Genomic DNA, 17,390 nt, shown 5'->3' with positions numbered 1-17,390 from the left:
TATACGGGCCAGTCACATTAAACTGGTCGCCACGTATGTTCTGCTTCAACGTTAAATAACCGCTGACAGATGGCAGGTGATACCACCAGCAGTACAGGCTACACAAAACGTGTCCGGAAAAAATTGCAGTCGTTGTCGTAATGCGGAAACCGTGTGATTTATCTGACGTCCGTAAGGGAATGATTATTTGCTATCAGGCCAAGGTTGAAGCATTTCCGAAATGCCTGTTAGTAAACTCTGCCGCCATGGCTAAACATACTGAGCATGGCAAAACTGCGCTATCCAAAACCGGCGCCGAGGCTATGTGGTGCACTATGGGCTACAGATGACAGGAATGGACAACGGCTGTGGAGATGTGCACGGGTGAATAGGCCTGTAACTGTTGAGCAACTGATCGTCCAGATGAGCCAAGGAACTATCAACAGTTTCTCCAGAACGACCGCTCAGCGAACGTTGCTACGTATGGGTCTCTGCAGCAGGCGGATTGCCGTTTTTCGGCGGCCATGGCTGGAATTTACACCTCAATGTCAGAACTGGACGTCCACTCAGTGGTGGCAGGCGGTCCTTTCGGATGGTCAAGTTTTATGCTCCATGGGACAATGCACCATTAGGGCGTGTACGGCGTGCAACGTCTGGAAGCAAACAAGGAGGCGCCTTATGATCTGGAGAATGCTTTCGAGGCATTTCATGATGATATCGTCATTCTGGAAGATACGGTGGATCAACACAAGTATGTGTCTATCCTTGGGGATCATGTCCACCACTACATGCAGATTTGTTTCCTCAGTACGATGGGAGGCACTAGCAGAATAATGCAACGTGTCACACAATTCACGGCGCACGTACATATGTGTTTTGAAGAGCACCAGTGTGAGTTTACCATACTACCATGACCACCGCACTCCCTGAGTTTAACCCCAATCGAAAATTTGTTGGACCACCTCGATCGGGCTGCTTGCACCATGGATTCTCAGATGAGAAATCTTACGCAGCTGCTCGCGGCATTGGAGTCGGCATGGCACCGTATACCTGTTGACATCTTCCAAAACGTCAATGACTCTCTTCCTCCACGTCTCCCAGCGGTACGCAAAAAATGGTTATTCACTCTTTGACAGATGGTCACGTTAATGTTAATATACAGTGTATTTGTCACATCTGTTATTTGATTTCCGCAAGTCTAATACATTTTAAATGGAATTGGTGTAATTAATATCTGTACAAAGTTTAATTGTCCTAGATTTAATAGTTTCAGTGAAAATTGTAACTAAAACTAAAATTTTCTTGCTCTCGGAAAATTCCTTTTAAAGTTTTTGATACGCTCTGTTCAACCCGTATTCAAAGTTAAAACGCACCAGGTCATCTTTTAGGGTTTCTGTATCCTCCAGCCAACGTTCGGCATCTTTGAATTTTAGCCTCTTTTGTCAGTGGTACAGTACGTTTCTCAGCCTCCCAAGCCCTCAGATGGTCAAGTGACAGAAACAACCTGGGTTCTATGGCCGTATCATTGAAGAGTTGTAGCTTGCTCACTGACGCATCGTTGAAACACAACACTCCGTCCGTGATACCAGTTCATGGTTTTGAGGCATACAATTACTATTTTACAAGTGTTCCCACAGACAGTTATTTTCGTTGGGACTTCAAGTTCATTATCGAATGCATTTAGCAAGTTTTGACATGCTGGCGACGCACTCGTGTCGGAACTGCTTACCTCAGACTTGAACTGAGTATGTCATCAACTGCCTAATGGGAACCATGTACATGATGGCAGACATTCTCCTATTCATAGCACTTTGCCTGTTGCGAATCAGGTAGGTTTTCTTATGATCGATTGGCACCATACGGCATGTGGTTCCGAAAGTCAGTTTTCAGTATAGTTAGACAAAGAGAGACCTGACTTTCTTACAGCATCATATCTGTCGTATGTGTAGTGTTATTGATGTTTATGCAATTGTGTCGGCCTTTGTGTGAATAGAACCTGTCGGCGCTTCCTCTCACACGCCACGTTTCCAGCCAAGGCCCAACAGTTATAAGTGCAGCCTCAAGTTGTGAGTTAATGTTCGATGACTTACAATCCTGTGGCAGAATAGATGTGTCGACAGTATAGATAGCTACTATCGTGTTATGTGTCGCTGGGACATCGTAACGTAGAGGTTAACCAGTAGGGCAGCAGGGGCCATAAGATGCTGTTTTGGGGTGCTTCGGTCTGAATAGCGTAATTTGTTCCTGTTTGCCATGAATGTCAGTGCTGAAAGTTCTGTTCGTAATATGTGAGTGTATGAGACTTCCGAGCACATTGGACAACCTGGTCTCCCTATCCATCTTCTTCTCCCCTTCCTGCCATCCATCTCTCTTCCTCTATCTCTTCGACTCCTGCCTTCCCTCCTCCCCCTTTTTCTATCAATTCCTCCTCTCTCTGGTCATCGTTTCCTGCCCCCCTCTCTCTGTTCATCCTCTCCTGCTCCCTCACGCTGTTCATTCCATCCTGTTACCCCTCCCCCAGTCCTCGTCTCTAACCATACCTCCTCTATCCATGTAAACTTTCTCCCAGCCATGCCTATCTGATGTACAGCCCCAGCAAAACAGATCGACAAAGCAGATCGATACTACTACTACACAACTTACCTGTCGTGAAATGCAGCCTACACATCAGGGGCTGGAGCCCCGTTTCTTGTCCCTGATGTGAAGGCTTTCTTACAAATCAGGGTGGTAAGGCAGACCGATATTAATCCCACACAACCTGCCTGTCATACAGGGCGAGAAGATCCTGGGCCTACAGTCATACACAATAGACTCTGCTCTATACATTATTTATAGAGATTTGCTGACATTGACTTTTGACCTCCTACCTATGTCATGTTACGTCTGTCATTAAAAGTATATAGTGATGCACACGTATTCTATTCAGATGAAATAAATAAGAGGTTGTTGTTTTGGTGGTGGTGATCTTCAGTCCGAAATTTTGGTTGATGCAGCACTCCATGTTGGTCTACCCTCTGTTAACTTATTTACCTCTGAATAATTGCTGCAGTCTATATCCATTTGAGCCTGCTTACTGTATTCGTCTCTTAGTTTAACCCCCACTGTTCCTAGTGCCACGACTCGACGCGGCGTGGACTCAACAAGTCGATGGAAGTCCACTGCAGAAATATTGAGCCATGCTGCCTCTATAGCCGTCCATAGTTGCGAAAGTGTCAGCGGTGCACGAACTGACATCTCAATTATGCTCCATAATTGATGGTCTACCGATATGATTGGCCAAATCATACGCTAGAATTGTCCTGAATGTTCTTCAAACCAATGATGAACAATTGTGGCCCAGTAACATGGCGCACTGTCATCCATAAAAATTACATAATTGTTTGTTAACATCAAGGACATAAATGGCTGCCAATGGTCACCAAGTAGCCTGACATGACCATTTCTAGTAAATGGTCAGTCCATTTGGAACAGAGAACCAAATACATTCCATTTCAACACAGCACACACAATAATGGAGCCACCGCCAGCTTGCACAGTGCCTTGTTGACAACTTGTGTCCCTGGCTTCGTGGTATCTGCGCCACATGTGACCCTACCATCAGTTATTACTAACCGAAATCGTGTCTCATCTGACCAGGCCACGGTTTTTCTATCGTCTATGGTCCAACCGAAACGGTCACCAGCCTAGGAGAGGAACTGCTCGCGATGGCGTGCTGTTAGCAAAGACACTCGCGTGGGTTGTCTGTTGCTATAGCCCAATAACGCCAGATTTCGCCGCACTGTCCTACAGATACGTTCGTCGTATGCCCCACACTAATTTATGCGGTTATTTCATACAGTGCTGCTCATGTTTCTTTTTATCAGTCCAACTAATTTTCAGCATCCTTCTATAGCGTAACATTTGATACGCTCCATTTCTCTTCTTTTACAGTTTTTACAAAGCCTACGATGAACATCCATACACTGCTCCAAACGACCATTCTCAGAAATTTCTTTCTCACATTAAAGCCGATATTTTAAAGAACCAAAGATGCATCACCTCATGGCTTTAACCAAGTGCCAATATCTAAACATGCCAGTATTATAAATATGCATGTATGTATGTGTGTACCTTCCATATCTCCTTTAAATCACTGGACCGATTTCAACCAAACTTGGTAAGCATATCACTTGCTGTCTGGGAAGAATCGCTGTTGGGGTAAGAACCACCGACCTATCAATGTGGTGGGGATCAGAGTGAAGAGAACTGTAGCCCATGACGCGAGAATACCCATACTTAATTGATCCAGTTCTTACGAGTGGGAGAAATTAGTTACTTGCAAAAAGCTTCACGAATAATTTAAAATCTTTACGAAGTTTTTCCTCGCCCATAACCCCCACAAAACGATGAAAGGAAAAAACTTTAACGTTCACTACATTTCTGATGTTCACCCATTAAAACTGTTGCATCATGGATGACGCTGCAACTTATTACTTCTTTGCTACTAATTCCATTCGCAGTACATTTCGCAGACGGCATCCACATTTTCCGTTGAATGCAACTACAAGACCATATAATTCTAAGACATATAGTTGAGGATAAACATTGAACAGTGTGAAAACAAAACACATAAACAGATGAACTATGTGTACAAATATGTGTGAAATATGTTAGATACGTGTGAAATATACGCGAAATGTGTGTACACAGGTAAAACCATTTGAACGATAATAACCAAACAAGGTACATGTACTACAAACTATCTGGTAGGAAATACTTTCGGGTAAGAACCAGCAACCTTTTATTGGGGTAGGTTGCTAACATGGAGAGAGAATGGGGTAGGAGAGATGGGCACAGATTGGAGGAAGGAAGACATGGACAGAGAGAGATGGAGGGGGAAATGGTCAGAAGGGGAACATGAGGATATGGACGGAGAGAGGGGAGAGTAGAAGATGGGAAGAGAGAGGCAAGGGAGAGATTGACTTAGAGCGGGTGTGGCGAAGGTAGAGGAAAGAGAAAGAGATGGACAGAGAAAGGAAAGAGGACAACATTGACAGAGAGAGGGGAAGAGGAAACCGAGAGAGAGGAGGAGGACGAGGAGAGGGGAAGACAGAGAGAGGAGGAGATGGACTTACTGAAGGTGAGGAGGAGATAAAGTGGAGGAATAGACTGACTTGAGGGGGAGGAGTTGGACAGAGGGGGAAGGAAGAGGTGGACAAAGGGCTGAGGAGCAGATGTACTGAGAGACGGGGGGAGTAGATGGATAGAGAGAGCAGGTGGAAGAGATGGACAAGGAGAGGGGGCGGGAGAAGATGGACTAATAAAAGATTGGAATGAATACATACCAAGGCAACGACGAATATTCAGCTAGTAAGAAAACGAAACTATGTTACAACAATATACTGAATGCGAACCAGCAGAGCTGTTAAACTACTTGCATTGTCTGCGCAAGTCGAACAATTAAAAGACAACGAAGATGGCAAAATTTATGTAAAGAACTGCGATGGAGACCGACTAGCAAACCGAAAGCTTACCAAAGAGTTACCCTAGTGATTAAATGTTCATCTTTCTGTTGTTCACGTGCTGCAACAACATAACTTAAGTCTTAGACTCATACCAACAGTAAATATTTGCTGTTATAAATTCTATGCAGTATAAATGAGAAATAAGGAATTGCTTATAAACAGATGGTCGTTCTATTTATTGGGAGTCACCGATTTGGCATGCAAAATAATAATGGATGTACTTTCAATTTTTTAGAAGTATAAATATTTACTTTGTTAGACTTCTACAATAGAAATACCTTCGGACGAGATTTCGGTTATGAATGGAATAGTAAGTGCTTAGATGGAATCAGAGACATACGTATTTTTTCATGTGGATCTGTGACTACGCAGTTCTACAGTGATTATTTTGTTGAAATATATGTGTGTTCTTACAACAGAGTATACACTGTATACTGTCAGCAGGCGTGTCGTTCCTCGAGGATTTACTTATCTAGATCAGTGAAGCAGTGCGAATAGATTTGGTAGAAGATGGTATCCTTTTCCAACTGATCTCATAGGCATATTAGAAGTATCACATGTCTGTAAGTCCTGTTTTGACGTTTACTCAAATTTGTAGTTACGCCATTTGGTGCTAAACTTTAGGATGATCTGCATTTTGCATTTATTTTTTTGATCTGAAGATGACTCTGTGAGAGTCGATACCGATAAGCAGTGAAATTGTTGTGTTACAAAGGCCAATTATTACCGTGGAATTATTATTGTTATTAATATTTTTTTGCTTTTCTTGTTTACGTGATTTTTTGTTAACTGGTTGGAGCCACAGTAACATTCGTACGCTACCTAGTGACATAAGAAAAATGAAGTATTGTGATATGGTGTTTGCATTTTTGTTGTTGCAAAGTGTTACTTTTGTATCAGAAAATGCTCACTAAAAACTGATTTTAGGTTAGATTTCAATTTGTTTCGCTACCTGTCAGATAGTTACTGCTTTCTGAGCCACCTACAGCTTTAATAAAGGGCAAACAAGGACATTTTTCCCCTAATTTTGTAAGTATAGCTCTCACTGTTCTTCTCAACTGATGATGTATTATTTATAACGAAATTCATTAGCAAATATATATTTTGTGATGGCACAGTTAAAGTATCTAACTCATGGAAGAGTTAATTACATGAAGCCCGTTTGTGAACACCATGTATTATTCTCACTGCTCGCTTTTGTGCAATCAGTACTTTCTAAGTGGTGAGATACCTCAGAAAACTATTCCATAAAACACTATTGAGTGGAAATATTCAAAATATGTTAGGAGGTTAATTCATTTGTTTCCAAGATCAGCAATCGTACGAATAGCAAAATAGTTGAAGTTAATAGTTTGAGAATCTCAGTAATATACTTCTTTGAGTTCGAGCTGTCGTCATTATTTACACCCAAAGCACTGACCCATTCTACTGTTTCCTGACTACTGCTCATATGCAACATCAATTGTTGGTAAGACTCTGTTTGTTGTGCAGAAGTGAATGGAATGTGTTTTCTCAAAATTGAGGGATAATCCATTTTCTGAGAAGCATTTAATAATTCTTTGGAAAACATAATTCGAAATCTCCTCTGCTTCTTTCTGTCTAACGTTGTTTATTATAACACTACTATGGTGTGCAATCAGTACCTGTTCTCTTTGCTGATTGTTAACAAAAGTGCACTCAAAATTGAATCCTGTGGAACTTCTTTTGGTGTTTCTCCCCAGTAAGTAAAACTTTTTACCCAGCAAGTGTTGTTTTAATTATTCAGCGCAGAGTTTTGCATCCAAAGCAGTTGTCTTTAAGGTCATGAATTCCATAAAACTTGGATTTTTTTTAAAGAGAGTAACATGATCTAGACAATCAGACAACTTGTAAACACCACAAAAATAACAACTGGCGATGTTTTATTATTTAAAGCTTGTACTGTTTGATGAGTGAACGTTTAAATACCATTCGCGGCAACCTTCCTGGAATTCAGACTGCGATATGCCAAGTAAATTGTTTCTACTTAAGTGTGAGACTACTCTTGAATAGATTGTTTTTTCGAAAATTTTGGAAAAAAGATGTTAATAAGAAAACTGGACGATTGCTGCTTATCTTATTTGTAACCTTTCTTATGGTGAAGTTTCACAATTGTGTATTGTAACCTGTCTGGAAAATTCCCTGTGTCAGTGATGAATTGCTTATACCACTAAGGACGTTGCCTATTAAGTTGGTTTAGAATTCTGCTTGAAATCACAACAATACCACATGAACTTCTGCTTTTTAGACTTTTTAGAAATCCATTAGTTTCAGCGAAGAATGGTGGTGCTACTTCTAGCTGCTTAAAATTTTTTTGAGTGAGATTTGTAATCTACAGGGTGTTACAAAAAGGTACGGCCAAACTTTCAGGAAACATTCCTCACACACAAATAAAGAAAAAATGTTAGGTGAACATGTGTCCGGAAACGCTTAATTTCCAGGTTAGAGCTCGTTTTAGTTTCGTCGGTATGTACTGTACTTCCTCGATTCACCACCAGTTAGCCCAACTGAAGGAAGGTAATGTTGACTTCGGTGCTTGTGTTGATATGCGACTCATTGCTCTACAGTACTAGCATCAAGCACATCAGTACGTAGAATCAACAGGTTAGTGTTCATCACGAACGTGGATTTGCAGTCAGTGCAATGTTTACAAATGCGGAGTTGGCAGATGCCCATTTGATGTATGGATTAGCACGGGGCAATAGCCGTGGCGCGGTACGTTTGTATCGACACAGATTTACAGAACGAAGGTGTCCCGACAGGAAGACGTTCGAAGCAATTGATCGGCGTCTTACTAGAGCGTGTTATGAATGTAGTTCAGGTTTGTTGCAAACTCGGATTTATTGAGGAAGTGTCACGGAAAGACACAAAATGCATATGAAAGCCTCAAAAATTTAATTTGGATTAGATGCTCAAAAAGGACATTCTGTGGACTTGAACTGCTCAAAATAGGTGTCTATGATGCAGTTTCATGTTACAATTACGGAAATAATGGCAGAACTGAAGCGCTGAATAGAGTTGGTACAGATCCCGGTGTGTTAACAACAAAAACCTTTTACACCATCGACAACAGCAGGGTCAAGAGAAAAAAAAACAGATCGGTGTCTGCAAATACAGGCCAGGCAGATTCGAAGAGGAGAGAAGAGAAATTTGGAGGATGAGGAGTATCAGTATGGAGAATTTTAGAATTGAGGTGCGTGTAGAAGCATGAGAAGAAAATCTTTCAACGTCATTTTATCTGTTGTACGTTTTTTACGTTGAAAGAAGCCTTTTCTCAGAAAATATATGAGCTAATGCTATGAAACTTTCAGGAACTATTCGCAACGTATTGCTGTCACCCTGGAACTAAAAAATATGCGATCTTGCGATTACATTCTAATTTTCAGATGATTGTATGTAGAGAAAAAGTTAATTTTGGATGTTCAAACTCTGTAAATGTTACAATTTGTACCATAACTGAATAACTGTAGTTCAGTGGTCTTACAATCTTCTGAGGACACTACAATAAAATTTTCAAATTAATTGCATGAGTAGAACTTGAGTTATGGCTTTTTATAAAAAAGATAATAAAAAATTCAAATTTCTGGCTAAATATTGATGCTGCATATTTTATTATAATTTTACTTCAAGACAAAGTTCTTTTGCTTTACATGTGCAAAATTTTAGATTTGTACGTTAATAAATAGGGCTGTAATGACTTTAAATAAATGTTTACATTTTCCGTTACGTCGCCCCTTACAAGTGCAGTTGATTAAGTATTAGGCATAATGCACATATAAGTCCTGATTACCAAAATACCTTATCGAAAGTGTTTTTTAAACATGGAGAGTCATATATGATCTAGTAAAATTTCGTCATAATCGTGATGTGGTTCGCTAACTAACTTTTCCCCAGAGCAAACATGTAGTTTCTCCAACCTGATCCTGATTACATAGCCAGTTTGTCCCTAATTCATTATGCTTAGTTGTTGTTGCTGTGGTCCAAACGGTTCAAATGGCTGTGAGCACTATGGGACTTAACATCTGAGGTCATCAGTCCCCTAGACTTAGAACTACTTAGACCTAACCAACCTAAGGACATCACACACATCCATGCCCGAGGCAGAATTCGAACCTGCGACCGTAGCAGCTGCACGGTTCCGGACTGAAGCTCCTAGAGCCACTCGGCCACGTTGCTTTGGTTTTCAGTCTCAAGACTTGCTTGAAGCAACTATCAATACTAGTCTATTCTGAATAGGTCGCCTCATACCTGGATTACTATTGCAACCTACGTCCACTTCAACCTGGCGAGTGTAGTCAAGCCGTGGTCTACCTGTATAATGTTAATCCTGCCCCATCACCACACTTCCCTCCATTACCAAATTAACTGTTCCTATCAACTGATTCCTTCTTTTAGTCAGATTGTACCATAAACGTATTTTCTTCTCAGTTTAATACAGCACCTGCCCATTAATTATGAGCTCTATTCGTTCAATTTTCAGCATTCGTCCCTAACACTACATTTCAGAAACGTCTAATCTCTTGTTTCTTTGCTATTTAGTCAACATTTTACTTTTGTACAAATCTACGCTCCAGATAAATACTTTCAAAGAAGTCCTCTCATTTAAATTTATATTGGATGTTAAAAAAGTTACCTTTTTCAGAAAAGCTTTCTTTTCCTCTTATGTCAAGCCTATATTTTATATCCTCTTGACTTCTACCATCGTAAGATATTTTGCTTAGTGAATAGCAAAAGCTCGTCTACTAATCTAAATCTCTTTCTAAAACCTAATTTAATTCTACTGCATTTCATTATCCTTGTTTTACATTCATTGACATTCGTCTTAAAACTTTTTCATTACACATCCAACTTCGAAATTACTTTTTACTATGCATGTAGTGAAAAAAGAATCTACCTTCTTTAGGGGTGGGTACTGTTATTATCGGAGACTGTATTGTGTTGAAAATGACACCTGTAATTAAAAGAGACCTTGCTATTCTTGTGCTGACGTTAAATTGCGAAATATATAAGGGGCGATCATGAAGTTTACGTTTGAAGTCGTAGCTGCAGCGCATATGCAACGTAGTGCCAATCCAATGCGGATATTTAAGCAACGAGACATAGGCAAGGGTTTAGTGTGGCATCCGTGTGTTAACGACGTGCGTGCCGTTAACGTGGAAACGTATATTACGTTGATGTTATTACAAAATGCTTCCAAAGAGGACCAACATACTGTTATACTTTTCTTGGCTGTCGAAGGACAAACACTGGCAGACATCCATCGGAGAGTGAAGAATGAGTATGCAGCAGCATGTCTACTTTATGATAACACCGACTGCCATGTTGCAAATGTCGTAAAATAGAAGTTACGCGAATTCAAGTGGGAGGCACCCGATCACCCGCAAAGCAGTCCTGATCTCTCGCCATGCGATTATCACGCCGTCGGTCCTTTAAAAAAGCCCATGAAGGGTGGACGATTCCTGTAGGAAGAGGATCTGCTGGAGGCCCAGCAGGACATCGTGTCTTACCAAACGGATATTTTCAGCATGGTGTGTCGATTGGACGATTGCCTCAATGCTCACGCGATTGTGTTTGATTGGCATATAGATTATAGACTACACGACTTTCGAACATAAACTTTTTGATCGTTGCTTGTACTAAAGTATAATTATTTTTATTGGCATTTTGTCGCAAACAACAGATCCATTACATTTGCTTAGGTTACTGACTTCAGTTAAATTTTAAATACACATCTACTTTATAAATACATAAACGTATATAAAATTTTAAAAATCCACTATTTTACTTGTCACAGCTTTTCTGCTGCCTCTCGTAAGTAAAGTACCAATGAACTATTGATGTTGAGGTTTCTTTCATTCTTTAGTGGTTTAATATTTGGCGGTATGGATATATTGATGCGCACAAGGCTTTCCACAGTTTATTCTGATGTGAGGCATATCTGAAAAATCTCGAGATAATGTTATCAAGATCTCCCTTGTCTTCTGGATGTTCACTACATGTGGGAAATACTGTCACTCCAATCCAGTAGAAGTGTGCAGCGAAACATGTATTTCCCCACCTATTCTAATAACTGAAGTTGTACACCTCCTTGGGAGGTTTCTCTGACTGTACAACAGTTTTTTATTATATTGCCCTTGACTGAAGCGAACGAAAAGCCCTTTTTCCGCTGTGATTTTTGCCACTGATGTTTCCACTGACGGTACGCCTCTTTTTGCGAAAGATGGAGAAAGTCAGAACATGGAAGTTGTGTGAATATCTGGTCCCCTTCCTAGACGCTTTCTTTTGCAAGTCCATTTACTGCTTCGTTATGCCGAATATCTGAGTGCCCCTTCACCCACATTAGATGCACGGGTTTTCGTTGTTGGCTTTCGGTATTAATTCCACCACATCGGAGATAAAACTGTTATTAGCTTTCCTCTTTCGATATTCTAATTGCTCCAAAGCATTTCTAGAATCAGTCAGAAATTGTGTCTTGTTCCTTCTTTCAGTCCCAAACTAAATTACTTCTTTAATAGCTGTCACTTCTGCAGTGTATTACTTAATGGTGGTAAGAGAAGCTTTTTAGTTATATGGATCCTAGGGCAATGATATGCGTAGCCAACACCCTCAAGAGTTTTGGATCCATTAGCATATACATGCAAAAAATGAGAAAATGGAATACATTGAAAGTAAACACAACAGATAGAAATATATACCAACACAACACGGAAACACCAAAAGATTTAATAACGTTATGTATTTGGGAGAACGGGTACAATCAGATGGATGAGATAACGCCACAAGTAATGAAAGATTGAAGGAAATGGGATTAGCATACAAGCTCTCCCAAAACCGGCAAAATAAAAGATCAGTATTATTCCACGCAAAAATTAAACACTACGCAAGAGTAATTAAACGGGAAGCGTTTTTCAGATCTGAAACTCTAACACTGGGTAAAAGAGGTGAGCAAAAAAACTGGAAAATAAAGAAAGAGAAATAACTAGAAAAACCTTAGGACCACGAAAGAACAAAGATAACAACTGGACGAAGAGGACAAGTGAAGATTATACAGAGAAACCATCAGAGACAGAAGAAGAAAGAGGAGATAAAAGTTTTACGGTCAGATTTACAAAATGAATGACAATGGGCTAGTGAAGAAAATTTTTAATTACATTTCGAAAGTAAAAAAAGCTCCACTGGATGGCGTGAAGACGGATTTGAGGAAAGCTGATGCCACAGAAGACACCCTACAGGACAAGGAAAATTTCAGGCTAGTGATCAATACTGCAAAATTTCCTGCCCATCAGCAGAAACCACACCCGGGGACAGTGATGTCAAATGAGCAGAGGCAGGCCATCAGCCAACGCATGAAGAATTTCTGGGAAGACAAGAAGGAAAAAACTGTACCTTAGTGTCAGACTCTAAGCGGACTGTAATTACCTAAATTCTGTAATAAAAAAATAAATATGTATGAAAAAATCTGGTTCTTCGCTTTCCAGGTAGTTTATCAGTGCTCTTTGTTTCCGTGGTCTTTGCTTCCTACTTTCTACACTACTGGTCATTAAAATTGCTACACCACGAAGATGACGTGCTACAGACGCGAAATTTAAACGACAGGAAGAAGATGCTGTGATATGCGAATGATTACCTTTTCAGAGCATTCACACAAGGTTGGCGCCAGTGGCGACACATACAACGTGCTGACATGAGGAAAGTTTTCAACCGGTTTCTCATACACAAACAGCAGTTGACCGGCGTTGCCTGGTGAAACGTTGTTGTGATGCCTCGTGTGAGGAGGAGAAATGCGTACCATCACGTTTCCGACTTTGATAAAGGTAGGATTGTAGCTTATCGCGATTGCGGTTTATCGTATCGTGACATTTTTGCTGGCGTTGGTCGAGATCCAATGACTGTTAGCAGAATATAGAATCGGTGGGTTCAGGCGGGTAATACGGAACGCCGTGCTGGATCCCAACGGCCTCGTATCACTAGCAGTCGAGATGACAGGCATCTTATCAGCATGGCTGTAACGAATCATGCAGCCACGTCTCGATCACTGAGTCAACAGATGGGGACGTTTGCAAGACAACAACCATCTGCACGAACAGTTCGTCGACGTTTGCAGCAGCATGGACTATCAGCTCGGTGACCATGGCTGCGGTAACCTTTGACGCTGCATCACAGATAGGAGCACTTGCGATGGTGTGCTCAACAACGAACCTGGGTGCACGAATGGCAAAACGTCATTCGGATGAATCCAGGTACTGTTTACAGCATCATGATGGTCGCATCCGTGTTTGGCGACATCGCGGCGAACGCACAATGGAAGCGTGTGTTCGTCATCGCCATACTAGCGTATGGGGTGCCATTGGTTACATGTATCGGTCACCTCTTGTTCGCATTGACAGCACTTTGAACAGTGGACGTTACATTTCAGATGTGTTACGACCCGTGGTTCTACCCTTCATTCGATCCCTGCGAAACCCTACATTTGAGTAAGATAGTGCACGACCGCATGTTGCAGGTCCTGTAGGGCCTTTCTGGATACAGAAAATGTTCGACTGCTGCCCTGGCCAGCACATTCTCCAGATCTCTCGCCAATTGAAAACGTCTGGTCACTGGTGGCCGAGTAACTGGCTCGTCACAATACGCCAGTCACTACTCTTGATGAACTGTGGTATCGTGTTGAAGGGGCATGGGCAACTGTACCCGTACACGCCATCCAAGCTCTCTTTGATTCAATTCGCAGGCGTATCAAGGCCGTTATTACGGCCAGAGGTGGTTGTTCTGGGTACTGATTTCCCAGGATCTATGCACCCAAATTGCGTGAAAATGTCATCACATGTCAGTTCTAGTATAATATATTTGTCCAGTGAAGACCCGTTAATCATCTGCATTTCTGCTTGGTGTAGCAATTTTAATGGCCAATAGTGTAGTTAACATCACTGTTTGCGGTAATAAACGTAGGCTTTTATTGAGCAACGGTGACGGCCTCTTCACCTCTTGACGTTTCGTTAATTCTGAAGGGTCACCCTTTGCAGACCCGTTTCTCACATATTAGAAACTTGAGTGTTTATATGCTCTCCTTTAACGCACGTGCACATTCTCCCTGTAGCCACTCCCAGCTGCCAGCACTGGCTTGCTTTAGGCAGGCTCCCCGCTGCCCGCTGCTGCGTGCCCGCCGCTTGCCATGCATCGCGCGTCGCCTGCGCGCGTGGAGAGAGTGCCGCACATCGCGCCCAGGCCGGATGGCCTGCCGGCTCTGCAACGGGGATAGCCCGCCCTCCTAACTGGGACGCGGCCCAGTCCCAACACACCTACAGAGGTCCAAACGAAATCAGCAACTGAGGACCAACAAAATTGCACTTACATTTCGTTAGAATCAATTGATTTACTCAGCACAATGAAAAGATGATAACAGGTATTTTATCCACGCTGCTTCTTGTTGAACTCTGAGGTCGTTAAGCGTTACTGGTGTAGAACTCAACCAGCCAGAAATAGTTTTAAAAAGCTTTTTTTAAATTTCGTAACAAGTTCACAAGACATCATTCCATTAGAACTATTGACAACCTTGGGAGAGCCAGTCCTGACACAACTCTACCATCTGGTGAGCAAGATGTATGAGACAGGCGAAATACCCTCAGACTTCAAGAAGAATATAATAATTACAATCCCAAAGAAAGTTGGTGTTGACGGATGTGAAAATTACCGAACTATCAGTTTAATAAGTCACAGCTGCAAAATACTAACGCGAATTCTTTACAGACGAATGGAAAAAACTGGTGGAAGCCGACCTCGGGGAAGATCAGTTTGGATTCCGTAGAAATATTGGAACATGTGAGGCAATACTGACCTTACCACTTATCTTAGAAGAAAGATAACAGAAACGCAAACCTACGTTCCTAGCATTTGTAGACTTAGAGAAAGCTTTTGCCAATGTTGACTGGAATACTCTCTTTCAAATTCTGAAGGTGACAGGGGTAAAATACAGGGAGCGAAAAGCTATTTACAATTCGTACAGAAACCAGATGGCAGTTATAAGAGTCGAGGGACATGAAAGGGAAGCAGTGGTTGGGAAGGGAGAGAAGCAGGGTTGTAGCCTCTCCTCGATGTTATTCAATCTCTATATTGAGCAAGCAGTGAAGGAATGAAAAGAAAAATTCGGAGTAGGTATTAAAATCGATGGAGAAGAAATAAAAACTTTGAGGTTCGCCGATGACATTGCAATTCTGTCAGAGACACCAAAGGACTTGGAAGAGCAGTTGAAGGGAATGGACAGTGTCTTGAAAGGAGGATATAAAATGAACATCAACAAAAGCAAAACGAGGATAATGGAATGTAGTCGAGTTAACTCGGGTGATGTTGAGGGAATTAGATTAGGAAATGAGACACTTAATGTAGTAAAGGAGTTTTGCTATTCAGGGAGCAAAATAACTGATGATGGTCGAAGTAGAGAGGATATAAAATGTAGACTGGCAATGGCAAGGATAGCGTTTCTGAAGAAGAGAAATTTGTTAACATCGAGTATAGATTTAAGTGTCAGGAGGTCGTTTCTGAAAGTATTTGTATGGAGTGTAGCCATGTATGGATGTGAAACATGGACGATAAATAGTTTGGACAAGAAGAGAATAGAAGCTTTCGAAATGTGGTGCTACATAGGAATGCTGAAGATTAGATGGGTAGATCACACAACTAATGAGGAGGTATTGAATAGAATTGGGGAGAAGAGGAGTTTGTGGCATAACGTGACAAGAAGAAGGGATCGGCTGGTAGGATATGTTGCGAGGCATCAAGGGATCACCAATTTAGTATTGGAGGGGAGCGTGGAGGGTAAAAATCGTAGAGGGAGACCAAGAGATGAATACACTAAGCAGATTTTAGAAGGATGTAGGTCGTAGTAGTTACTCAGAGATGAAGAAGCTTGCACTGGATAGAGCAGCATGGAGAGCTACATCAAACCAGTCTTAGGACTGAGGACCACAACAACAACAACAAAAACAAGTTTACGGCTATCATGTCAATTTTCAGATGGCTATCCAAGCCAATTACAGTACCGTAATCGTCAGTAACATACCAGCCTCATTAATGCAGGGTCTACAACTTGGGGCGGTCTCATACAAAGATTTCACGGGAAGTACGCGTATCTCTCTGGACTGTTAATGAAGTTATTCCGAATTTAAATCTATCAAAGAATCGCTGAAATCTGCTGCCATCCTGATATGCACCACCGAAATGTAAACCGTAAGGCTTACACAAATGACCGGATATATGTTTCAGCTAGTTCGGATAACTGTAGTTGGAGGTCAGGTGGTGAGATTAGCGACGTAAACGTGTGATAAGAGGCACTGGACTGCTTCTTTGAATTCGCACCCTTCCCAAGGAAACCCTGATCACAAATCTGAATGCCAACAGCCCTTGTAGTGGTCTAAATAATGTCGCCATGTCCGGAGCAGTGGAGGAGGGTTTCGTTGAGTGGTGAGTGAGAATGTATGACGTGAACTTAGCCAGGAGTGAGTAAAACTGAAGGATTCCTGCAGAAGGAAATTTACGGCGTGTGGTGGAGTGATGGCTGATTTCGGTACAGGTGGTGTGATGCTTTGGGTGTCCATTACTCGGTTTATCCTTAGTTTCTAATTAGCTTTAGTTAATAGCAAACATTATGCACGTGTTATACAAACGTTACGCACGTGTTATACAAACCGGCCATCTCTGTATCAGTGTTATTGCGCTGCCCAGAAAACATGGATGATTTCCTGTTGGTTCTAGGACCTTCTTGCAAAACGCATAGCTACAAACCTTCGCTTTTAAGTATATAAAACCACCTAGGATGAAGTAGTGAGCCATCAGTTGCAACCAGTAGCAACCTAGGTACACTGCACGTGACGACCAAGCCATCGAATACTCCGCGTA

The sequence above is a fragment of the Schistocerca serialis genome, chromosome 4 (genome assembly GCF_023864345.2).
Source record: "Schistocerca serialis cubense isolate TAMUIC-IGC-003099 chromosome 4, iqSchSeri2.2, whole genome shotgun sequence".
Lineage (NCBI taxonomy): Eukaryota > Metazoa > Arthropoda > Insecta > Orthoptera > Acrididae > Schistocerca > Schistocerca serialis.
Note: the sequence above shows the minus strand (reverse complement) of the source record.